We start from the raw sequence: 27,955 nt of genomic DNA, 5'->3' as shown, positions 1-27,955 counted from the left end.
TTTTATCTTTTGTGTGTGTGTGTTTTTCTTTCCTTTTGCCTTGAAAATAGCTTTGCGGTGTTTGTTTGTGTTTGTGTTTGTACTGTGTTAAAAAACTGAAAACTTGAATAAAATATATAAGTGATAAAAAAAAATACACAATCAACAGATAAAACCATACTCCAGTATTCAAATGGTCAATAAATTAATACACAATAAAGTCCAGGCTTGTTTCCATTGTGGTCTTCGTTTGTAAACATCAACAAGTTGGTTGAGTAGATTTGACTGTGTATTGGACTAAGCAATGGAAACAGTGTTTGATGGCAATTATTCAAGTCCTTCACAATTGGCAATGAGTGCAGTTTATTATTCCTGGATACATTTAATAGAAATGCAGAACAAAGTGAAAAAGTAAAAAGCCTCTATTTACTGCATATTAATGTTTGGTTACCGCTGCTGACAACAGTGTTGCAGTGGGTTCATACTAATGTTTGGTTACCGCTGCTGACAACAGTGTTGCAGTGGGTTCTATGTGCTGCCTGTCTGCATTACTGCAGATCAATGAGGCTCATAACAGCTCTTTGCCGCTGTGATAACTGGATGAAATAATGACACTGGAGTGAGATCAGAACAAGAAAGGGTGAAATGCATTCCATTAAAAGGTTGTTTCTCATTGATGTGAAGCCGGGAAAAAGTGAAACACACAACGTCACATGTTATTTGTGGGGACTTTATTTTCTCTTCTCGATTTGTCCTCACTTATGGAGTGTAATCATTATTGGCCTCAAAAGTTCAAAAATAAACATTCAGTAAAAATAAGAAAAACAAAACAAAAGATTTCAACCAAAATAGTGACCAGTGTGGCACAATGACATGGCAGGATGAGTCACAGTACAAAAAGATACTCTACAACGTGTACTATAAGGCAGTGGCACCTATATATATATTTATAAAACGGCTCTCTCAAATCAAGCAATCTGATTGGTTCACAGCCATTGTATAAATCCAATAACCCACTCCAATAACCCATGGCCATGGGTTATTGGTTGCCATGGCAACTCTCTTACTAAAAGCCTTTGGTTACCTCAAAAAAAACAAATGGCGGAGACAGCTGTCAGATCCTTGTGAATCGATCTTCGCTTATAACTTTACTAATACTTCGCAGAAAATTATGTTTTGTACAAGAATAGACGCGGGCTAATGTCTTCTTTGCAAAAAAAAGGCTGTTAACCCCGCATTTAACCCCACATTTAACCCCGTAACGTTAGTTGGTGTCGGGCTTTGCAGAAAGAACTCAGCTTCTCAGCAAGCGCTGAGAATGCAGCGGTGCGCTCGAGCTGCCTGTCGGGCTTTCCAGAAAGCTCTCAGCTTCTCAGCAAGCGCCAGGATTGGCCAATGTCAACTTCAGTCTCCAGAACGATCCAATCAAATCACCCGCACGTCTATCTTCTTGCTAGAGGTCCCGCCTTACAGTAGTGTTTCAACTGACTCTATCAGAATACCATGCCAGTCGGACTTATAGTATTATTATTATATTTATATTATCATACTTGGAAACCGTTTTATAAAAGCAATATAGCACTCGAGCTGCATGTGTTGTGGCATATATCCCGCTGATCAGTTGTTATCCCACTCGGCCTGCGGCCGCGTGGGATAACAACTGATCAGCGGGATATATTTGGCACAACACACTGGCTCTCATGCTATATTGCTTAAATATATATATATATATATATATATATATATATATATATATATATAAACACAACACAGGAACATAATCAATACATTGCTAATATAATACATTCTCTAATATATGTGGTAACAAAGTTTAGCAGCCATTTCAGGTTACAGAAAACAAAATAACCTTCATTCTGGTTCACAGACAATATAGAGAAAAATACAAAATACTGTAGGAAAAACAACAAAAGAATCATCAAACTGTTCCATACCGACTGCACAGCTAGTAAACTGCTCTGCTCTGCACGTGAGGTAGAGGTTACTTTTCAATCCACCAGCATCAGCAATTCTACCAAAACATTCACACAAATTAAACCATTATCTAAGAGAATGTGTGCAATAAAAAGGGAATACCTTTTTATTTTTTATTTTTGGTCCGAGTGAAATATTATATGGTCTCTTCTGTATTTCCCAAAGGTCACTCAGGGAGGCTCAAGGAAAAATATTTGCAACTCCGGGAGGGTCAAGATTACAAAAAAAGTTGAGCATGTTTTTAGACAATAAAAAAAAATCATACTCATCTACACAATAACATTAAATGTGTTATAAAGGTTTCGCATCAACACCAGGCCGGCCGGCCCCCGGCGCATATTCTGGGCTTCTGGGTCCGGCTAGGTCCCTGGAAGCTGTTTCTGGATGACACTTCGGTGATGACATCGTTACTGCATCGATGACCTCACAATGCTGCCTGTGACATCATGACAGATGTGATGTTCTTGCCGATGATGTCATAGTCAAGTATGACATCATCACCGATGCCATCACAATGGGAATGTCACCATCTCCGATGACATCACAATAGGATCTGTGACAGCATCGGCAGTGTGCGAGCAAAGGCTATATGTAGCACACGCCCCAGGACCAGAGCTAGGTTGTTGGTCCATGGCTTCGATACTCAGGTTTAAGGAAGAGGACAACCAGTGAATGGAACAGGAACCCAAGGCGGGCTCCAGCCCAAGACAACTTGGGAGGTACTGGTCAACAACCAGTTGGCCAGCAGGTTATGGGAGAGACGGGCCTCCGACATAGTCTTACAAGTATGCCTGCGACATTGCGAGCTTCGAGATCTGACTGACGACTGACGAGATCTGACTCCAACTCTAAAACAAGTGGTGAATTCGAACAAGAGTCTGGGCCCTTCAAGCCTGTGACGAACTCTACAACACTTATCATAACAATCCATTTTAATTACATTAAATTTTGCTTCCTTTACCGTAAAATTACAAATCAGTTTGGTAGAGCATGTTTGTATAAAGTTGTTTGAGTCTGATGAAGAGCGTCACTGAATTTGTTGGTGCAATAAATACCACAAAGGGAGTGCAGCGCTGCACACTGCTGCAGTGTGCGAGCAGTTTTTATTATTTTGTTAGAAAGTTGTTTGACTTTTATTAGACGTTTTGTTGTAACAAGTTATATAATTCTATTCAGTATGACCTCTGAATCTATAATGTGTCGATTGATCAGATGTTTTTGGTGATATAATGTGGGACTTCTGTCGTTAGACCACCATTATCGTTTTTTAGCCAACCTATGGAAGTGGATGAGAGAGAGGCTTGAATCAAAATCCTAAGGAGATGTTTTCAATGTAAAGAAATCAATTTTGCTTCAAATTGAAGGGTGAATCTGGATTTGGATATAATCAGCAAACTGGAGAATTGTTCAACATTGGCGAAGGTCTGCACTCCTGGTGCCTTCTAGTTTTTCTGTGCTTTTGGATAAAAAACACATTTTCACGAGAAAATTCAGATCAAATCAGTTTTTATTTAAGTTTGACAAATTAGGTCTGACGTCATTGGCAAAGCGTGGCCGTAATGAGGCTAAACAGCACAGGACAAACCTGCAGGAAAACCAGTAATGTCTTCAAAGAAATTCAAATTATTTATTTCCATGAATATTTCTTTCATCTCTCGCTTGAAGACTTCACAGCATCTGCTGTGTTTTCATCATCACGTTCTGCTGATAGAACTAGTTTGCGACCTCGTGTTGACTACCTGCATGTTCTGTTTGGCTTTATCATCATTATTGTTTTCAGCCATACAGACATAATTGTCAGTCAGTGCTCGTGAACATCTAAGTATGAGTGATAGAGAATGAAATTCCACAGCCAAAAGGTAAACAGTGAACCACTTGAAGGAAACCAGTTGAAATGAAATGATGGAGCCAGGAGTCAGAATAAGTCGTCTGATATGATGTATTTGACATAGATCTTGGCCAAGAGCAAGAGATGCACTCTTGGCCAAGAGATGCACTCTTGTATATTCACGGATGGATACACAGGCTTACATACATTGAACAGAAAGTCAAAGATACTTATAGGACACACATCAGATTACATGTCTTGACGCACACTTGAAGGCTACTCTGTAGACTCAACCTATCTGTTATTCTGGCCCTGTAGAGGGCACCGTGGCACGGTGACAGGGCACAGTGTGCGATAGAGAGGAGCTGCAAATGTAAGGTACAGGTTATCTAAATACGTCTGTCTGTGTATGTACACAGGTTATCCAAATATGATGTCTATCTGTGTATGTACACAGGTCATCTAAATATGAAGTATGTCTGTGTCATAACTATATGTAACTAAAATGGAAATGTATATGAATATATGAATAACTAGTGATTGTCCAAATAAAGGCTAATGTGATGTAAATGTTCTCTATCAATGAGCTTATAGTATCATCAGCATTTCTTATTCCTTGTGTTGGGCTTGTTACTCAAACAAATGTAATATATTAGTCATTACTCTTTTCAAATGTAATAGTATTACTTTACTTATTACTCCCTGCCAACAGTAATTCGTCACACTACTCGTTATTATATTACTGTTGTGTTACAACCCACAAAATTGGTAGTTGAAGTTTTTATTCGGGACCATATTGCATCGAGTTGACACTAGATTAATTGCAGATAGGGAACATAGCATAACAGAACAACACTTTTATACCTCCCACATTCGAGGTATGACATCATTGGTGATGTCACAACGTCCCGGGAGGTATGACATCGTCGATGACCTCACAGAGTCACGTCTGCCATCACACAGTCTGGAGACAGCCTAGACCGTCTGACATCACCGATGACCTCACAGGGGAAACTCTGACATCAGCGATGACCTCACAAGGTGAACTCTGACATCATCACCGATGATGTCGGTTCGTGGGCGTCAATTGCCCCACGAACAGGCCTGATGGTGGGCCATTACTGAGCCTTTTCTACAATATCGATATGTCCATATCGATATAATAGTATCAATGTATACGTTTGCATAACAAGTTTGAGTCACAAATAGCACTCAGCAATCAAAAACGCTGTGCCAGTTATGGAGAAAGTAATGCAGTCACTTGAAGTTACTTGCATAGTAACTGTACTACTGTTTTGGAGATTGTAATCCCTTACACTACTCGGTACTGGGGAATAGATTACTTAGTAATTTAAGATATTACCGCCCAACACCGTTCCTTATCTTCGCTCCCTTATTCTCCAGGTCTAACTGCCGCCTCCAAAACACACCATTAGACTGCCTCCACCACCGAGATGAGGAGTGTAATTTTCCCTCGATACCTCTCTCTGTCTGCACTCTCCAACACTCAGTGGCTGGAAATTGCAGTTGGAACACACTGATGTGATATGACTACTGATGCCTCACACTTTCCCTGAACTAGGACTGCCCTGCTGGTTACCTGAGATGGTTTGAGATGTTCTCCCTCTCCAGATTCTACAAGCTGCAGAAAGCCATGCTCACATTTGTGGGATTGCATGCATGCACCACATTGGTGTATGGTGTTGAGACATCATCACCAAAACAAACCAAAACCATCGCTGAGAAGATTGGCAACGTTGACGCTGCCGTTAACAATTGTTGAATTTGGCAGGAAATCTGTTGGATTGCTTTACCTCACAAAACAGACAGAGGGCGCTGTTTGTTCCAGTGCAAACTGAGCTAAAGAAAACTTGGGAGAGTTTCTGGCGGTGGTGGAAGGAGGAGTGGAAGGCTGATGCGAAAATCACTTGAGCTGCGATCGACAAAGTGTGAAGAAACTAGCTACTACTCATTTAGTAGGGCGATCCATTTTGCAGTATTCACGCCAATAGAAAGTGCTGACGGAAGAAGAGGTCAAATTGGCTAAATTGGTCGCTAACGAAGAGCTTCATCAAGAAGACTCTCTGGGGTCAATGTAACAAACACTGCTCAACTCTGATTCATTCTCTCCTCCTTTTCACTCGGAGGAAAGTAGAATTTCTTTTTTATCATTCAAAATTGTTATTGAGTTTTATACAAAATAAGAAAACAATAAACAAGGTTGCCTCCAAGGAGACAACCTTGGTGAACTGGGCAGTTCACATTCTAACCATTCACCCATAGGCTGTATTCAAGGCAGCACATATCCCCCATAAAGGAGAGACCATACACTCTCATAGTGCGTACATGTACATGTATGTACCTTGTTCAGAAAGTACAATTTCAACTCAAGGTCTTAATGGCATTGTGTGCAGTAGCTACTGTACGTCATCATGTACTGTAAATGAAAAATGCCATGGAATAGGCCTACGCTGACTAAAAAACATGTGCTAGTGCAGCGATTTGCATTGCAATAAAGGCTCGTAGTGTTTGGCTCTGTCGTCCACTGAGGGGCGGTGCCTGGAAAACATAAGGGGGGATACTGCAGAGTTGCTAAATCCACCTCCCATGCTATTGCTGCACTTAATTGGCTGCTGTGTCCCACTAGAGGAAAAGAGAAGGTTTGGTTTGGTTTGGTGAGAGTATACCTGGGATGACTTTTACACTATGTGGGATATACTGTAGGGAGATTGTCCAGTTCAAATTATTTTTATATGGGTCAAGCAAAGCGTTTATGAGAGCACAGAGTCAGTGTTACTGGCAAAGCAGCAGGCCCCGGGCTTTTATAAGTAAGTTTTGACATTCTTCGCTGCAGTTTTGGCTCTATGGTTTCTGGCTATGAAAGTGAGAATGTCCAAGTTCACAAATATCGATTGGATTTCGTTATGCCAAAGGAGTAGTTTATTGAAAATGCTTTATACACTTTCCTTTTTAAAGCCAACACAAATAAAAGTAGGATATGAGCAGCTTAAAGGGATAGTTCGGTTTGTTTGAAGTGGGGTCCTATCAGCTAGTTCCATACACTAACTGAAATAGGTCAAGCGTACTGGACGCTGAGCGCACCGTGTATCGAGACCCGGCACTCTGAAGCAGCAGCCTTCCAGAGCTCTGTCTCTCTACTACAGGGGGCCAGGAACTAAAACATAATTTAGCCACCTAAAACAACGCCCACCTAAACAAATCAATATCCGTGTACATGTACGCTCTATTTTGACCATTTTCTGCGCTTTACTTTATCGTCAAACAGCCCTCTCATTCGGCACTACATTTCCTCCCAGCCGGACTACCGTATTCCTCCGCTAAAAAATAAAAATAAAAATACTGTTATCATTACACAGAACATGTATAGTTTGACACATCAGCCATTTTGGAAGATACTGGTGGAAAAAGCCAAAATAAAACGATGCTTTCAAGTTTATCTTTATGCACACTGACTGTTGTGGGAAATCAGTAAATTGTCCCAAACTGTTTTTTTTTTACAAAAGCGCGCACTGAAAAGGGATTTATTTTTGGATTACAGTTGCCATCGCGCTTAAATGATTCCGATGTTGTTGGAGAGCTTTTAATAATTCTTGGCATTGATTTCTGAGGCAGCTTTGACTCAGAGCTTAATGTTTTGAGGGAATAACAATTAATTTGCGGGGCGGATTGACGTCAGGAAAAACTCATTTTGCCCCTCGGGGGGAAAAAAGGAAACATCCGACACATTCAACAGCAACCTACATTTTCCAGTGGCTTATAATCCAATTAGCAGAGCAGCGTTCATAGTGCATCCAGGCAGATGGAGAAATCTCTCAGTGTCTTGCAGAGTGTGTAGGATAACGGCTCATTTACAGCTACTGGAAATAACCACCAGCGGTACTTCCGGCTTGGTCAGATGTTCCTACGGACACAATTGACCCTTTTCACGGGTGCCATTTTGTGTCAAAAAGGCAGGGTAAACACAGGTGCAAGCAAAACACTAATGAGGGTTTCCAACTTCCATGATTGGAATTTGGTAACCCTCATTAGTGTTTTGCTTGCACCTGTGTTTACCCTGCCTTTTTGACACAAAATGGCCCTCGTGAAAAGGGTCTATTGATTGCCCGTGTCTGTGGGTGGGAAGCCGGTGGGTTATGAGTCCTGGTCGCTGCACACTAGCGCCTCCTCTGTGCGGGGACTGTAGGAGAACTGGGGGGGGGATAGCGTGATCTTCCCATGCCGGTGAAACTCCCCAAATGGAGTTAGCTTGATAACTGAGGTTCAGGAACACAAGATCACACCATGTCCGCATCATATCTCACCGCCACCTACTCTAATCCATCACCCATTCACCTGCGCTCCTCCAATCCAATCACCGAGCCACACCGGCTTTCTATCAGCTCAATCACCTGTAGCCTTTATATACTCACAGGCATACCACTTCTCTCCCGTTTGTCATGTCTTCACGACCCCCCCTCCACACCCCTTAGTTCACATCTCGCTACGGGCAGCACGAGCGGAGTTGCAGGTTTCTCCCCGCGCTGCGCGGGTTTTCCCCGGGCACTCCGGTTTCCTCCCGCAGACTGTTAAAGATATGTTTTGCACATGCCTAATCTGCTTCTCTGTCCTCTGAACACAGGAACCAGGGGGGGTAGGTGGAGATCGCACGTTATCCTGGGACACCGAGCCCAGCGGGCTCCCACCCAGGATGCGGTCTCCATCCCGGGCGCAGGACCTAGCAGGCTACGCCCGGGCGCAGGACCTAGCAGGCTACGCCCAGAGACGTCACCCCCACTCAGAGTCTCAACCCCTGGGTTCCTGGTTCCTGACACGGCCGTGCCACGTACTAGAAGAGTCTCCAAGCAATCCTGGTTCCTGACACGGCCGTGCCACGTACTAGAAGAGTCTCCAAGCAATCGCACCACACTCACTTATCAATAAACATATATTCATTCTAACCATGGTGTGATCTGTGTTAGTGAATGCCAGTTTAAAAGAAGTGGCTGGCGACTGCACATGTAGCCGAGGAAGCATGAGCTAGTCTACGACTGTCCACAGCAGGGGGAACAGACTACTTGCACAACTCCACTTCCTGAAATGAGTAGGGCATCTTGGTTTCCTGTCCTACACTATTGGATGAACTGATTCATGTCAGGTGTGCCTGACTGCTGCAGTCACAACAACAGTGATCAGGCACACCTGACATTAATCAGTTCATCCAATAGTGTAGGACAGGAAACCAAGATGCCCTACTCATTTCAGGAAGTAGTGGAGTTGTGCAAGTAGTCTATTGGCCAATTACAATTGGGGAGAAAGCGGGAGGAAAATCTGGAGGATTTTTTTTTTTATTCAAACAATTTCCCCTTCAACAACAGTTCCTCAGCCATGTTTCACTGTTTGCGTTTGCATGCAATTACTGACAGAGCGAGGAAGCTGCAAGTAAAAAGTGGTAAGTTACAATTTAGAGTTTTTTTTATATAATCTTGCCCTGAGGCACCATCAATACTGTAACATTGCTGCAGAGAGATGTGAATTTAACTTTTGCACAGTTCAGATCTTCTAAATGGTACAAAGAGGAAGGGGCAGGTTATTAGGTGGCGACTTGTGAGTTTTAAAAAGTACAGAATGGATTCTGCTTGAAGATATATCTGAATAAAGCTGCTTGTTTGGTGGATATATTTGTGTCAAAAATAACTAGAATGGTAAGTTTCAAAGGAATTGAGGAGACGTGGAAGCCTGGGCAAAGCTGTGCTATGTGGTATACAGTAGATACATAGTGTTAAAGGATACAGGGCCCTATCCTCGTACAGTGCTATCGTTTGCACTGCCGTTTGCGCGCCTCTTATGTTATCTTCCCTGCATCTTAAGCTATCGTCTGACTCCACCGTCCAGTTTTGCGCTGGGATCTAAGCGCAGACACAGGTGTAGGCGTGGCCCAGGCGTGTCTGTGCGCCACTTAGCCTATCATCTGTGTCCCGCAAGTGTCATTTTGCGCTCTTGCAAAGATACCGTCGCTATGTTCCGAGCGTAAACAGAGGTTTGGGCGTTGCCCGTGCCAAAATAGGCGTTCCAGCGCAATGTGTTAGAAAAAAGGGCCTTGGGTGCTCTCAATTTTAATGCCACCAAATAGCAGGTCTTAGCGCAAAGAACCCCACTACGCCAGGCGTACGCCTGAGCGCAGACAGTATTCTCCGTGCAGTGCAGGAAATCCTCGCTTGGATTACGCACGGCACGATGTCACTCTCCAACACCTTGCGCGCGGACACACTCTTCTCTTCTTAAACTCTAGTCTTCTCTCCTCAGAATGCCATGTTGATTTTCAACTATAGCCTACACTGCAGAAAAAAACACCTTGATTTAAAAATTGAGAATTCGTTTGTCATGGTTTTGTGCCAAAAAGTGATTTGCGTTTTGAATTGGATTACCAGGGGAACGAGGGTCTGGCGGGGCGGGAGTCTGTGTGTAGCCCGGGGACGGGTGCTTAAGTGTGGGGTGCGCAGGTTTGGCTAGTGTGCCGGGTCCTGGAGGGGGGTCTCCCCGGAGAAGGTGGGAGCTGGGCGGGGTAGGCAGGCTGGGTATTGGGGGTGCGTCGGTGCACAGGGTGTCTGGGGCTGTGCGCGGTCCCGCGGAGCGAAATCAGTTTCTGGCAGCAAATCACTTTTTGGCACAACACCGGCCAGTAGGCTATACAGTAACCTCTCTCCCTGCAATTGCACCATGCAACAATAACTTAACCCGAGTGGACAATTCTGGTATAGGCTATTGAAATAGGCTAGAATTAAAATCTCACACATCCCTACCCTATAAAAGAAACGAATATTTTTAAATGTGTATGTTATAGCCTAAAATATCTTAAAATCAAATACGTAGGCTATTTGATTTTAATGTGTAGCCTACACCAACACAACATCATCCTGCAATGAAATATGTTTGACAAGTATCCTTCATACTTTTGCCACTAACAGCTACAGCGGACAGGCTTGTAAACACTTTTCCGCGCTGGCCCTATGCTAGGTTTCGACCTAGCCTTGTTTAATGTTGTTTGCGGCCCGGTGCATCACAATGATGAAATATGCTGCCCAGAGCAACGGCATGGCTCTGTGATGTGTTTTTTATGTAAAAACAAAACAAAACAAATTAATAGCTGATTTTGTCTGATGAATCAAACTAGGGGGCGATATGCAGGGTGGGAATTATACAGAGGCCATTCAATTGAACAAAACAGTATTCAAGATAATTGCACGTAGGCTTTTAGCATGAACCCAACACAAGTGCAGAGTGACAGTGATGGAAGTTCAGTTTCCATCATCATCAGTGACTCTCCATCAGTGTTGTGCATTTCTGTGTTGCTTACTGTATTCATTATTAGTGTTTGTGTCTGACTGTGAGAGGGAGAGCGCCAGAGAAGAGAAACACTGACGCCATGTTCACGATATACTCATTTACTACATCCCACGTGGAACAACTAGTCGCAATACATCGAGTATATTTGCTATATGGCCCCACCCCTAAATCAAACTACTAATTTTACTACTGTAAATACACACAGACCACCTCAACAGAGATCAATTAAAGTGAATCCTGTCAGTCTGCATGACCCCGCCCCTCCACAGTCTGCAGAGTAACATTAAGGCTCTTTAACTGACCCCCCCCCCCCCCCCCGCCCCTCCACAGTCTGCAGAGTAACATTAAGGCTCTTTAACTGACCCCCCCCCCCCCGCCCCTCCACAGTCTGCAGAGTAACATTAAGGCTCTTTAACTGACCCCCCCCCCCCCCCACCCCTCCACAGTCTGCAGAGTAACATTAAGGCTCTTTAACTGACCCCCCCCCCGCCCCTCCACAGTCTGCAGAGTAACATTAAGGCTCTTTAACTGACCCCCCCCCCGCCCCTCCACAGTCTGCAGAGTAACATTAAGGCTCTTTAACTGACCCCCCCCCCCCCCGCCCCTCCACAGTCTGCAGAGTAACATTAAGGCTCTTTAACTGACCCCCCCCCCCCCGCCCCTCCACAGTCTGCAGAGTAACATTAAGGCTCTTTAACTGACCCCCCCCCCCCCACCCCTCCACAGTCTGCAGAGTAACATTAAGGCTCTTTAACTGACCCCCCCCCCCCCCCCCCCCCCGCCCCTCCACAGTCTGCAGAGTAACATTAAGGCTCTTTAACTGACCCCCCCCCCCCCCCCGCCGCCCCTCCACAGTCTGCAGAGTAACATTAAGGCTCTTTAACTGACCCCCCCCCCCCCCCCCCCCCCGCCCCTCCACAGTCTGCAGAGTAACATTAAGGCTCTTTAACTGACCCCCCCCCCCCCCCCGCCGCCCCTCCACAGTCTGCAGAGTAACATTAAGGCTCTTTAACTGACCCCCCCCCCCCCCCCCGCCTCTCCACAGTCTGCAGAGTAACATTAAGGCTCTTTAACTGACCCCCCCCCCCCCCCCGCCCCTCCACAGTCTGCAGAGTAACATTAAGGCTCTTTAACTGACCTCCCCCCCCCCCGCCCTCCACAGTCTGCAGAGTAACATTAAGGCTCTTTAACTGACCCCCCCCCCCCCCCCACCCCTCCACAGTCTGCAGAGTAACATTAAGGCTCTTTAACTGACCCCTGTGCCAAGCAGAGTTGAAAGAATGGTGCAGTTTATTTGCATATATTTAGCCTGATGGTTTTTCCATTAGGGTGAAACACTCATCAGCATAATAACATTGCTCTAGCGGGAAAGAGAAGAAGTCACATCTGGAGTCATCACTTAGAAGCCTTGACCCATAATTCAGGATTAGTCAGGCCTGCCTTTACTTCCTGCACAGCGAGGCACGGATATATTGTTAAACAGATCAGGTGGGGATATGGTAAGGTTACATGGAGTTACTATATAATCATAATAATAGGGCCACAGCGATGCCGTTTTACGTGCGATTGGGCTGAAACCTTCAGGGTGTGTAAAGGGCACCTGTGCGGGTGACCTGATGGAGCCAGATTTTTTATGATGTGATGTCATCAGTGACGATATCATCAGTGATGTCAGAAGGGTCCACACACACACACACACACACACACACACACACACACACACACACACACACACACACACACACACACCTACACACACACACACACACACACACACACACAATTAGGCAGTGTGACAAGACTGATCAGTGATGTCACACACACAAGGAGGCATTGTCATAATGGGGGGCACACACACACACACTGATGATGTCATCAGTGATATCATAATGGGGCTCGTGCACACACACACACACACAAGGAGGCATTGTGATGCAATAACATTTAGTGAGCACACACACACACACACACACACCCGCGCGCACCAATAGGGCAGGCGAGGCCACGTAGCAGCCGAGCCTAGGCATCGAGCGCACGTAGCGTGCGAGATGTCTAGTCTTAAAAAATTACCAAATACACTGGAGGGGCCGGGCTTTAAAGGAGAATTTCGTTTTTTTTTAACCTGGAGCCCTCTCCTCACATTAATTATTATCTGACGACTCACCCAGTGTTCTCCGCAGCGATTTGAACCATCGTAGGTGTTGTTGTGATCAAAATAGTACTCCAAGCCAGGTATCGTCAAGTCAGTCCACAGCATAGACTGTATGGTCCACAGCATAGACTGTATGGTCCACAGCATAGACTGTATGGTCCACAGCATAGACTGTATGGTCCACAGCATAGACTGTATGGTCCACAGGCCAGCCGGCAGGAAAGTCTCGCGGGACTTGACGAGAGTTGGTGACATGGACCCGAAAGGAGGAAATGGGATCCCTGTAAATACCGCTGGAAATAGGGGAGATTGGCAGTCTGATGTTTCTTTATATATATATAATGACAATATGGGTCGAAAACGGGAAGAAAACTGTCTATTTACATGGAGGAAGAGCATGCTGCCATGTGGCCCCCGACGGAGCGCATTCAAGGACTGGCTTGGAGTACCATTTCGATCACAATAACGCCTACGACGGTCCAAATCGCTGCGGAGAACACTGGGTGAGTCGTCAGATAATAATTCATGTGAGGAGAGGGCTTCCAGGTTAACACGTTGATTTTTTTTTTTGACGGTGCTACGTGGATCAATGCCCCCCGCGTCTCCTATGGAGATATTGGAAGTATTGAATGTGTATAATCTATTTTACCGACCAGCTAGGTGGCGACGGTCCTCTCCCGACAGAGAGAAAGTCAACCAAAAGCAGCCGCCTCCCGCGGCTGCTTCCTCCATTCTCAAGGAAATGGCTTGGCGATTTTACAGTCAGAAACGAACGAGCCTCATTCTCATACTGTAGGCGGGGACGCTTTCGCGCTGCTGCAGTGGGGGGTTCCAGAAATGGTTTGGGTGGGCAGCATAAAGCCTAGAGTCGCACGGGGCTTCATCGGGGCTCTCAAACCCAAGAGACGAGTGAGACCTATCCACACTCGCTGCCAGGGAGGGAGGCTGCTCAAACTCGCTGCCAGGGAGGGAGGCTGCTCAAACTCGCAGCAGCAGCAGCAGCAGCAGAACACTCGCTTGTGACAAACGCAGGCTGAAAGCCACTAGACACGCCTACGGAGGGAGGAGTTGAAGGAGAGGGCGTTCGGAACTATATTGTTTGGATGTCTGATCTCTCACTGATGCCAAAAATAAATGGTTAAAGTGACTGTTCTGCCTGTTTGATTGAATTTCACAAAACTGCGATTATCTCAGCTTTCACTCTCAGACGCTAAAACCATGCTGTACTCAACGACTAATATCTACATAACTACTAACTCTACAAACTAACTCTTTTAGACAGAGAAAGCACACATTCTATTAGTACTTTTGTGAACTTTGTGTTGACAAACTCCAAGCAGAAAAGAATCCTCGGCTCTTGTAAAATGAGCCAGAATCCTCAAAAAAACGGCTTGGCAAAAGCTACCTACAGCAAAAAAAAAACGGCTGGCAGTCAATGTGTTAAAAAAAAAACGAAATTCTCCTTTAATCTTCACGCCTCTGCAGGGGCGAGGGGGGCAGTAGAGGGGTGGGGGTGTTGTGGGGTGGTGGTGGGGGTGGGGGTGGGGATGTTGAAGGGGGGCAGTAGAGGGGTGGGGGTGTTGTGGGGTGGTGGTGGGGATGTTGAAGGGGGGTGTGGTGGGGGTGATAACAAACGCACATGCCATTTCCCATTAATTGCCTAATTAGCATGGCTGCTGGGGAATGGCAGTGATCTGGACAATGGGAGGCACAGACTTTGTCCCCGGGCGCAGCTCCCGTCTCCAGAGTCACATCCTGTTTATCAATTAGCCGTTTTAATCAAGCCGTTTGCGGAGCACTGGCACAGCGGCATGGGCCACGTATGTCCTTCAGACAAAGGCCGGTCGTCAAGTGTTTGAAAATATTAAAGACCCCCTAAAGTCATGTTTTAAGATGTAATATGTAAATTACTCTGGAGAATAATTTGTGTCTGATGGTTTTTCCCACAAAAAAGTTGAATTATCTTTCAAATCCTTAAAATGACATCTACTCCTCGCGCTCGTTACAAATTCCAGAGTCTATGAATATGCAAATCTATTTCATATTTCCTACATCACTGTAAAGTTCATTCTCAGTGTATGTGCAGTGGAGGCTTCAAGTTTCCACATCACACTTTGGGTAAGTTGAATATTGGACGGGGTTTGGCTTCCAGACTATTAGTGATGTCACAAACCATGTTCATAGAAAATGTGATTTTCTATTAACATGGTTTCATAGAAACCATGTTCATGGTTCGTATACTTAACTTCATATACTTAAACTTAACTTAACTTGTGTGTCTGACTCGAGTCCAAGTCCAAGATTATATGGATGTTAAAAGTAACGTAGCATTTACAGTGCATACCATGTTGTTGTGAAGTCAGATAAGTGGTAAAGGGAGGTTCTATTGCAATTTTCCCAGTTGGGAGTCAGAATTTCGGATTTTCCGACATTTCTGGAACGCATCGTGAGTTTCGATTGGTTGTTCTTCCGGCCAGTGTAAATACCCAACCCGAGCACTTCATTTGAGCAAATCTACAACATCTCAATGTTGCTGCTTTGCTTCTGGATTTCAGATAAGATGTGTTGGTTTTCACATAATACAAAGAATCCCGCCTGAGGCCCCTTTAACGTCAGCATTTCTTACCAAGTAATTTTTTTTCGCATGTCAAGAAAGTGCTACGACGGAACACCTCCGTGGGTAAAGCCATGAAGCAGAGGCTTGCTGCATCCTCCTCGCCTGCAGCAGATAAATAAAACTAAGGAGCAGCGACAGACTGACAGGCAGCAGAACTCTCAGAACTTTGATCATGTATTATGAATTGCCGATGTGGAGGATGTGGTGGCCTTTCCCCCCTCTCCCTGGTGCTCGTCCTTCCATGAGCTAATCCAGGCTTGTTTCCTCTGCGCCTCCCCGCCTCATCTCCACCTGCAAAGCTGAAAATCCACCCCCCCCCCCCCCCCACCACCACCCTCACACTCCCCTCCCCCTATCCGCCGATTGAGGCTCTCCTGTAGAGTCTACAGGATCCCCTGCAGAGGAGGAACTATCGTTGGAATAAAATGTCAGCATATAGGTTTCTGAAATCCACTGATACATAGAATATCACATTTCTGAACCAAAAAATACATTGCTTAGAGACACTGCGTAACGCGTCATCATTCAGAAACCACGCCCAAGACGGGGGAAAACAGAAACCCCCCCTCCAATCCTGGCGTTCTCCTATGTCGCGTGCATGGTTGCGTGTTGCACAAAAAGATCATATATACGGAAGATGAACACTCCAACTTACTTCCTTGACAGCTAGATCCACATTTTTCTTCTCGCCAATTCTCAATGGCTTCCTTGTTTTGCTCAGGAGTGCAAAAAAACTGTAACTGGCGATTTTTTACATTTGTTGTCTGTGCAGCCCCACCACACAACAGCTTTTAGCTATGTTTAATTCAAGGAAAATAACGCTGGTGTGTGGAAATGAACGGAGCTTTTCCCCCGTGATGGGCGTGGCCTATTTCATGCAGTGTCTCTATGTCACGTTTCTAGATACGTGTGTATCAACGTTACGTCATAGAGTCTGTAGCGCGGTGGACAGTATGGTGTTTGTGGTCGGGGTGGATGGAGGGCGTAAATACTTGCCTTTCATACCGAAGAGCCGTGTTCCATTCCCAGTCGTGGTCACAGTGTCTACATGTCAACCATGAGTCACATTGAATCATTTTGTTCTTTGGCCATGGTCATCATTCAAAAAGATATCAATATATTTTTTAGTTCAATCGTTTTTTCTCTGGTTAAATAAAGGTGGGAAAAAAAACCTAACCAAAGCTGTTCAAGTTTGTTTTATTGGTTTAACATTGGACAGGCAGCATGATTTTCAAATTAAAACACACGCGCACACACACACACACACACACACACACACACACACACACACACACACACACACACACACACACACACACACACACGTCACACACACACACACACACTCATGAGAAGCAGTGACATGCAGAAGTCATGTGCTTGTAAACAGATACAACAGAATCAAATAATGTAATGTTGCTTGGGACATTTTCAGTGATTTTTAAAGAGCTCTCTTAGTGATTCTCTGTATCTCCAGTTTGTTTCACTACAGAGGACAATGGGGAGAGAGCGTCATTTCTGGTAACTTGACAAAGGACTGCATAGGTTTGTTAGCGGCCACTCAAGGAAGTATTTTCTGACAAGAAGTTCCCAGACGATTGGTAGGCGGAGATCCTCCAGTTGTCTGGGAGCCGAGACTGCCTTGATGCATAACCGCACCATTAGAAAAACAGCTTCAAAAATGCAATAGCATAGAAAAATACAATTTGAAGTGAGAGGCAGAAAGAGCGATGAAGGGAGGAGAGACAGGGGGAGGGAGTCAGCATGTGAACTAGGGGTGGCTGATATATCACAAACTTGGGCTTCGATCGGATACCAAGTAATAGAGCACCGCAGGAAGTAACACTTGGGTTCGTTAGGGGAAAAGTGAATGGGCCCAGAAACCCGTCACTGAAGGGCAAATGCGTTTTTTTTAACGTGATTTTTAGAAAACGGTTCAAAAGTCATAAAGGTTATTCACGTTTGTGAAGATGATCCTGCTGAACTCAAATTCGCGCTCCCGTAAACTTTTGTTAACCACAGACCTTATTTGATGCATTTAAGCGAAATCCCCATTCTAAAACCCCATAGACTTTTCCCCCCCGACGAGTTTGTGGTTAAGCCTACAAAAATACGTCATCAATGCAGTATTCTATACAGGGCCAGAATCACCTATATCAATAATGTTTTTTTTTAAATTAAATGCGGCTTAAAGGAACACTCTGCCCATTTTCAACCAGCTTTGTATCATTAGAACATCAGTAGTATATCAGAAAACTGTAAACGGTTTTGAAGTCTGTCATTTAATTTGACAGTTATTGAGTGTTAAAGTGTGGACCAGTGACATCACTGGTCCACACTACCTCAAATTAATAACTTAACTCATTAACTCAAATCAACTCTCAATAACTGTCAAACTAGATGAATGATGAATAGTTTGACAGTTATTGAGAGTTGATTTGAGTTAATGAGATATTAATTTGAGTTAGTGTGGACCAGTGATGTCACTGGTCCACACTTTAACACTCAATAACTGTCAAATTAAATGACAGACTTCAAAACCGTTTACAGTTTTCTGATATACTACTGATGTCCTAATGATACAAAGCTGGTTGAAAATGGGCGGAGTGTTCCTTTAAGTACTTTCATGTATAGGAGAGCAGTGTGTCGTGATTTATGAGGTGATGCATCAATAGGCTAAATCTGAATGAATGATTTTTTAAATTAAACATCACTATTATTGTTGTTACTGTCCAAAAGGAAAGGAACAGGGGAAAGGGAGGCAGAATAACAATCAATCATTTTTAAAACATCTCCCAGAAGGGCACTTTGGTTTACATCAGGCAGTAGTGGTTATTACAACATCATTACTAGTTTGAAAGTAGTAATAAAGGCACACTTCAGAATTATAGTAACATTATTACTAGTTTGAAAAGTAATAAAGGCACACTTCAATATTATACAATACATATACATTTGTTGCAATATGTACAGATTCCAAAGGACCAACAGGGTGGAATCACGATACCGTGAGTATCGATATTTTGTCCCACCCCTACACAACACCATAGAAAACATCACGTTTCTGAACCAAAAAATACCTTGCTTAGAGACACTGCGTAACGCGTCATAATTCAGAAACCACGGCCAAGACGGGGGAAAACAGAAACCCCTCCTCCAATCCTGGCGTTCTCCTATGTCGCGTGCATGGTTGCGTGTTGCACAAAAAGATCGTATATACGGAAGATGAACACTCCAACTTACTTCTTGACAGCTAGATCCACATTTTTCTTCTCGCCAATTCTCAATGGCTTCCTTGTTTTGCTCAGGAGTACAAAAAAACTTTAACTGGCGATTTTTTACATTTGTTGTCTGCGCAGCCCCACCACACAACAGCTTTTAGCTATGTTTAATTCAAGGAAAATGACGCTGGTGTGTGGAAGTGAACGGAGCTTTTCCCCCGTGATGGGCGTGGCCTATTTCATGCAGTGTCTCTATGTCACGTTTCTAGATACGTGTGTATCAACGTGACGTCATAGAGTCTGTAGCGCGGTGGACAGTATGGTGTTTGTGGTCGGGGTGGATGGAGGGCGTAAATACTTGCCTTTCATACCGGAGAGCCGTGTTCCATTCCCAGTCGTGGTCACAGTGTCGACTACATGTCAACCATGAGTCACATTGAATCATTTTGTTCTTTGGCCATGGTCCCCATTCAAAAAGATAGAAATATGTTTTTTAGTTCAATCGTTTTTTCTCTGGTTAAATAAAGGTGGTGAAAAAAACATAACCAAAGCTGTTAAAGTTTGTTTTATTGGTTTAAAGGAACACTCCGCCCATTTTCAACCAGCTTTGTATCATTAGAACATCAGTAGTATATCAGAAAACTGTAAACGGTTTTGAAGTCTGTCATTTAATTTGACACTTATTGAGTGTATGGGTGTATTCACACCTATCTCGTTTGGAGCAGTTGTTCCGAAACGGAGAGCATTTTCCCCCTTGGTGCGGTTCGTTTGGGGGAGTGTGAACACAGCAATCGCACTCGGATGCGGGACAAAACAAGCGGACCGAGATCGCCAAGAAAGGGTGGTCTCGGTCCGCTTCCAAACGAACTCTGGTGTGGTTCGTTTGTGGTGAGAACGTGAGCCGACCTCGATCCGCCACAACAGCAGTAAACGGTGCGCATTTTTGGATAAACCAGCTGCCGTAGTCAGCTGCGCTGTGCGTAATGGCCTGAAGAACGAACATTTTTATCGTTTAAAAACAACATCTTTCAGATCCTGTTTTGGCGACTTGTGACTTGCATCGATAAACTTTGGGGGATTTTTGGATCATCACATCAGCAGTTTGAACTCAATCAACTTACCTCGGAACATGGGAAGCAACGTTAATGTGTTGAATCTCTACGGATTTTGCGTGCGGTGTGCTGCGCAACACACCGCCCTCTCTCTCCCTCTCTCTCGCTCTCTCTGGTCTCCATTCAATAAATGAAAACAAATCGTGGTAATCAGAGCCAGCCTTCTTTGTGATAAGATTGTCTGGTTCAATCAGACAATCAGACTGATTGCATGTCTTCCTCGAAATGTCCGTTATTATTAAATTATTTATTAATATTTTATTCCTGACAGGACAGGTGTTCATAGGCTATGTCTCGGCTAATCCTCATCTCCGTGATAGTAGCCTAATAGCAGAATTTGCGAGGGTCTTTGATCTTCTATCTCCAAATTCCCAATAGCCTAAATAGGCTAAATAAATACATAGGCTTACATAGGCTACATAGCATACATTAATAAATAAATAAAGAACTTTCTCCCTCTCTCTCTCTCCCGATCCCTCCCTTTCTTTCTTTCTTTCTTTCTCTCTCTCTCTCTCTCTCTCTCCTCGCACGGCGGACGCCCGACATAGCCTAAAATGTAGGTCTAACAAAACGCATTTTTATAATCATATAGGAAAATCTCTGGGAATTATTTTGTCCATCCCGAGAGGCTATTAGCCTATCAGAGTCTCTGCTGGCCAATCCAGGAAGTTTGACAATACTATTTGGACCGTTTCATTTGTGGCTGTGTGAACACAAACGAACCAAGGCACAAATGCAACAATTGTATCAATTAAGTACCTGAATCGGAACAAAGCAAACGACCTACAGGTGTGAATACACCCTTAAATAATGTAAAAATATTATTACTAGTTTGAAAAGTAATAAAGGCACACTTCAATATTATACAATACATATACATTTGTTGCAATATGTACAGATTCCAAAGGACCAACCGGGTGAAAAGGAAAGGAGCAGGGGAAAGAGAGTCGATTGGGCCCTATTCCAGTGAATCCTCGTCCTGCCCCCCACAATTAGAGGCAGCTGTAGCTCCTTCATCAGCTTGATATTCAGTAACTGTCCAGTAAACACTAAAGCCATTAAAGGGAGGCTTCCACCTTTCTCGCCCGCCATTTGCATTTCGTCTCAAAGATGCTGTTTACTGCCATCTGAGGGAACAAGGCAGCGCGGTGCGCTAATGGCAGCATTATTAGCGCTCAGCCCCGCTGAAGGTGAGCGTGACCTTGACTATAATGGAAAACAGTACATGTTGTTTGGGTCACTCTCGGAAAATCATTTTCATGCAATTATGTCCCGCTTGTATTTATGGGTCACAAGTCATGGCGTCGGCTTCCCGCGTGCTGTCTGGAGTCTGAGTCTGGGGGTGGGGGGGGGTATTGGCTTCTTTCAAACAAAGCTAATAATTAGCCGCTCACCGAGATTCAAGTGAATTTGGATGCAACTTTTTCAACAACAAAAGAAAAATCGAAGATGGTCCACCTTCATTTATTTTCTCCCCAAAACGACAAATAATTGGCCCTTGATCTTCCATGCATTTAGTAAGTCAATTCCTACAGTGTGTATACTGTAGATGAGCTGATGTTGAAGTGTTTACTGCAGCACTCCTGCAGATAGATCAGTGTTGATGCTTAAGAAACTCCTTAACCCTAGAACACTAACGTGATTTAAAGTCACACCATCACTAATGTCGGGTGTTTTTCACCCGATGCAATATACCCCATAAAACATACTTCTCATCAAAATATCTTAAAGTACAACAATACATGGCAAATTGAGGTACTCTTCTTTTGTTTTTAAATGTGAAATATCACAAAAAACACAAGAAAGTTTATTATGGGGGACACTATAAAAAATATGTCAAATTTGGGAAAAATGAGGTAATCGTTATAAAAAAAATCCCCCCCCCCCAAAAAAAACAGGAGCTCCCAACTTCTCCTTCGGTCCACCCATTCATGGGACTTGTGTGGTGAAAAAAAAAAAAAAGTCACCACAATACCATTGTAACTAACCCGAATATATTTTACCCTCTATCACTAACGTCGGGTGAAAATCACCCGAACACGTAGCCGGTAGAAAAAACCATGAATGGGAGCAGGGAAACAAACCTACATTCAATGACGTCAGTGAGCATCCTGAAGGTACCTAAGGACCCGCCCACCTCAGACAGCAGCAAGACAATGAAAATCACGTGAATTCATTTGTCCGGGTGAAAATCACCCGACGTTAGTGTTCTAGGGTTAAGCATTCTTTTCACATGGGGTGGGGGGGGGGGGGGTCTACATTTATTACATGATTGGTCTCAATTTGCTGTGATCCTGATCTTGACTTGGTTCCAACCTCCATTAGTTTAGTTTATTGATTGCTAAAAAGTTAAATATATCATCATATCATCATATCATATCTATCATCTAATATTTACATTTTGATGCACTGTGGGGTCAATTTTAAATCAAACAAAAATTTTGTGTAGGACAGTCTAACAATGCAGATGCTGAAGTTTGGTGTCGTTTGAAAAGAAAATGTGGGAGGAGTAGTGTTTAATTCGTTTTCCAGTTTTTCCAGTTTTTGCAGTCTTTATACTTCATAATTGATAAAAGCAAATTTAGAATCAGATAAAATAATGTAGCATGGTCTGCAAGTCCATAGCCTGCGGACTAAATCCCCCCCCCCCCCCCCCCCCCCGATTTTTTTATCCCATTTTATCCCCCATTAGTGCTCATTTGATTTCTCTGTCCTGGTTGCTACTCCACCCTCTGCCGATCTGGGGAGAGCCGAGACTGGCTCCCTGCTTCCTCCGAGACATGGGCAGTCAGTCAGCCGCTTCTTTTCACCTGACAGAGGAAGCTTCACCGGTAGGACATAGCACGTGGGAGGATCACGCTATTCCAACCAGTTCCCCTCCCTCTGAACAGGCGCCCTTAACGTCCAGAGGAGGAACCACACTAGCAACCAGGATATTGCATGTTTTTGTGAAGGGGGTTCCTATATGAAGGAAACCCCCAGGAGGCACGGGGAGAACATGCAAACTCCACACAGAAAGGCCCTTTTGACGACCCCACCCGGGCGGTGGGCACTCGAGGACATGCGGACGGGCACGCATTCCTTCAGCGTTCACCTCGTCCCCAGGTGGGAATCGAACCCACGACCTTCGAGCTGTGAGGCGATAGTGCTTACCACTGCACCACCGTACCTCCCGCGGACTAAAATTTTAACATGTGATTAGAAAACTCCTTTGTGATCTACAAATCAGACATAACAAGCACATTAGAAGAGATGATGTATAAATCATGATTGTATATGAGAAACAAAAAACAAAACATCACCTGGAAGATTGCTCCATGATACGATCGCCCTGTATAATACAGCCCTCTTCATATAATTGGACTTTTGTAGAGGTAAAGTTATCAGTCCACCTCTTGCCCCTCTAGTGGAATGTGTGTGAGTATTTGAACTATAAATTATGTTATTATAAAGAAATGTAGGAGTGTGAGTTTGAATAACTATGAAAATATATACATAAGTTAGCTGATAGTCTTTCCTTAACACTGAGCCAAGTGAGACGTGCATGCATCCGCTGCGCTGGACCTAGGGGAGCAGCCCAGGACCCGTCCAGCTGCCTTGTTTTGAGCTACTTGTAACTTTCTGATTAGACCATTGGATGTAGATGACCATAACACAGAGCAATAATCCAAATGACATAAAACCATTGAAGAACTTGACGAGACAACAATGATCTGAGAAACGGTGCACACGTTTGTGTCGTGTCCTTGAGGGCAGCAGCAGCAGCATACCAGGTACACAAGGCCAATGTTTGCTTGTTGTTCCCCTTTGGAGACGCCTCAGATATCAGCCAGTGATGTTCTGCAGCAGATCTGTTAGTGACATGATGGTCTGTCCAAATCGACAGTACAACACGTCTGAGGGGTGCACCGGGTGACAGGTCCCATACAGACAGTGTTGGGCAAGTTACTTTCAAAATGTAATATACTACATATTACTAGTTACTTTCGTTTGAAAGTAATACGTTACTTTACAATATTACTTTCTGTCTAGAGTAACTCATTACTTATTACACTACTTTTGCATTACTTTTACCAAAATAACAGCAGCAACAGAATGACATCGCTGCCCCGGAACCATCCCGAAAAATAATTTAAACCGTCTTCAAGTCAGTGTAAACAATCCAAAATTCTAAATGTTATTCTTTTCCTTTGTTATTGTCATCTATAGTGGTTTTGTTTTGCATAAAAACACACAGTTTGATTAGGAAATGATTGTATCTTTATTTAAATATGTGCTTTGATTTAAAAAAGTAACTCAATTTGTAACTTGAGTTACTTGACAAAGTAGCTGGTATAATATTACTGAAATCCTATAAGTAATAAGTTATATTACTGAGTTACTTCTAAAAGTAATATATTACATGTAATATGTTACTTTTGTAATGAGTTACCCCCAACACTGCATACAGATGACACGTGTCACTGAAGTGTGGATGGATATATCGTGCAGCCCTACTGTACAATATCTGATATACAGTATAAAGCAAAGGTGGGCAATTATTTTTCATGGGGGGCCACATGAGAAACCCAGATTGTTGCCGAGGCGGGCCAAACAAATATTGTCATGCCGTAACCCATGGATGGGCAACTTTGATGATAGAGAGGGCCACAAAAAAATGTCCTCGCTACCAGAGAGCCAGATTTTGCCGGGGGCTGAACGGTGCCGGTGCGAAGAATTTGGGGCATTTTTAGAGGAATAACTCATTTTAAATTAACAGTTGTGATGTCATTATTCAGTCTTAACCACCAATATTTGATCCTTTTCTCACTCACTCCTATGTCACCACCTGCTCTCCCTGCAGGGCTTGAAATTAACTTTTTTGACCACCTGCCAATATGGCTGCTAGATTTTAAAATGACCAGCCAATTACAATTTCCACTATCCAACATGTTTTTCTTGAAATAAACCAGAATATGAGTGGGTTAATTTAAGCATACAGTAACAGTAAGTGGCCCGGGATTCTCAAAGCCTGTGTTGAGGGTCACACAAGAACAAAAATGCACTCTTGAAGCTAAATAAATCCAAAACCAACAAGTTAATTATTTACATTTTTACTTCAATGTAGAACAGTCATTTCTTACACATGAGATCACTTTTAGCCTTTTAGCCATAAAGATTATTGAAAGATATTCCATATTCCAGACTGAAATGCTATAACAGAAGTGGAGTATTGGCCAGAATTACATGAACATTTGGACACTTATTCAGCGGGTAGGCCTATCTTGCATGTTGCGTTCAGGTGCACTGTTTTTTTTTTGCAATTCCAGCACGGGCCACACAGGAGGCGCTCATGCGGCCCGCGGCCCGCCAGTTGTCCAGGTCTGGTATAAAGTGAGTCTCTGTATGAGTCTTTGTTTACAATCCTGTGTGGCTTATTTATACATACGGTACATACATTTCTTTCATATACAGTACATATTTAAAATAGCCACATTTCATACACTTGTTATTGTATACTAGTAGTTAATGTAAATGTTTAAATGCACCCCTGTCATTTGTTTGTTATTGCCTGGGCATACATTCTTGTGTGCGAGTACATTGAGAGCAAAGCAAACCTGAGTCAAATCCCTTGTATGTGTACGTATGGGTACGGTATGGGTACGGTGGCGCAGTCGGTAGCGCTGTCGCCTCACAGCTAGAAGGTCCTGAGTTTGATTCTCGCCTGGGACGCTGTGGGCGCTGGAGTTGTGACCCCCCCCATATCTTCAGTGCCTACTGCCCAGGTGGGCTATCTCGTCGAAAGGGCCTTTCTGTGTGGAGTTTGCATGTTCTCCCCGTACCCCCCAGGGGGTTCCTCCGTACATAACCCCCCACTAAAAACATGCAGAAGATCGTCATCCGACCAGTGACGACAACATCTGAAGTTGGTCCAATGATGGTCCAATGATGGTCCCCGGGCGCTGGAAAGAAATGGCGACCACTGCTCCTGGCCTGCCCCCTGGAGGAAAGGACAAGCCTGGATGGGTCAAATGCAGAGGACATATTTCACCGGCCACCGTCAGCATGAGTGTGTGTAGTGGCCGCATGCATGTGTTGTAGTGTGTTCGTGTGACAATAAAGACGGGCTTCCGTCTGAAATCGTGTTTTTTATACTTGGCCAATAAAGCTGATTGTGATTCTGATAGGGCACAATAGAGCCGACTCAGCTCACAGCTCCATCCAAGTGCAAGGCGTTAACACCCATTGGGTGTTAATTTAAAGGAGAACTTACCTCCAAAACACTTTTTTTCAGCTTTTAACCAATATATATGACTTTGGGGGTGATGTGTGAAGAATTCTGGTCAGAATTTCCACATTTGACACCCAACTGTTGCCATTTTACCATTTGTATCATTTTTCAGCAGCATATCTGGCATAAGCGCCCTCTTAGGGTCAAAGACTGCTTTTTTTTTTCTTTCTCAAATGAATGGGATATTTGACACGTCATGACGTCATGGTGAACCAAAGACTATGGGATTTCAAGATAATTACTCCCCTACCCCCCCTGTACCCTTTCGGCTCCTCAGAACTCCAAGCCTATTCTTATTGAAGTTTGCTCTTAAAATACTGAACCAAACGTTGTCAAAGTTGGCACATGTCTTAATTATAGTTAGTTTCCCGCTGAATGTGTCACTACTTTATTAATATCTTACCTGAATAAGCTCGAATGATGATGTATATATTATCAGTCCGAGTTGGAAGCAGCTGTCTCCAGCCCAGGCATGCGGGAGAGAGTCGTACTGTAAACCTCATGCACTAGCTCCAAGCTCCGCGGGCGCGCGCAGCAGAGCAGAGCTCTCTGTGCTCTGAGAGTAGAGAGAGCAGTCTGATATTTCCGCAAACAAATATGGTCGCAGTTTAGCGCACATGTAAAATATAACGCTATACTACGACGTGACAACGTGACAAAGCTTCTCTAAACACATCGGCTACTATCATTTCCCTGCATCCCTCCTACTGAGATTATATCGGTAATGATTTTGGACAGACTGAATGCGCGGAGGAGAAGGAGAGATCTGCAGCTCTGCCCTGAGTAGCCCTGAGAGACACTCGCCTCGCTCCGACTACTGTGCCCGTCTGTGAAAAGCGTCCTGTCCAGTCGCACCTTCGCAAACAGATGCGGGATTCCCTCAATCCTGTACCCAATCTCAGACTGTATTCTCTAAATCGCACACCAGCTATTTCTGTCTGTTTGTTTGTTGCTCCGTGAGGTTACAAGCGCCCCATGCATGCAGCAGGCTGTTTCGGCAGCCGGGGTCTGGCAGGAGGGAGGAGGCGCAGGCAGCCTGCACTGCGCTGAGAGGAAAAAACTTTTGCACAACTTTTAACAAGAATCACGAAAAGCCCCCAAACTAAAATGAAAAAGGGACTATATGGCAACTTGGACGAGGGAATGACGTAGAGAAATCTCGCATTGTGTTACCCCAGAACGGGGGGTTTGTCGTATTGTGCGGTGTGCTGCTGTAACGAGCCCATGCCACTTTGCTCTCGTAACGTAGTTTAACACACTGCCATAGAGTTACATGCAGAAAAATAATTAAATTTCTAGTTCGCCACTGAATTACCAAATTGATATAACTTTCAACCATTTTGAGCAAAGCTCTTTCCATACAGGCCACCAGCGTTGGCTAATTGTTGATATTTATACAGATATGGCCCCTCTCAAATAAATTATTTTTGAGGCAATAG

Source organism: Poromitra crassiceps (assembly GCF_964638095.1).
Source record: "Poromitra crassiceps genome assembly, chromosome: 26".
Classification (NCBI taxonomy): domain Eukaryota; kingdom Metazoa; phylum Chordata; class Actinopteri; order Beryciformes; family Melamphaidae; genus Poromitra; species Poromitra crassiceps.
This window is presented reverse-complemented; position numbering follows the sequence as displayed.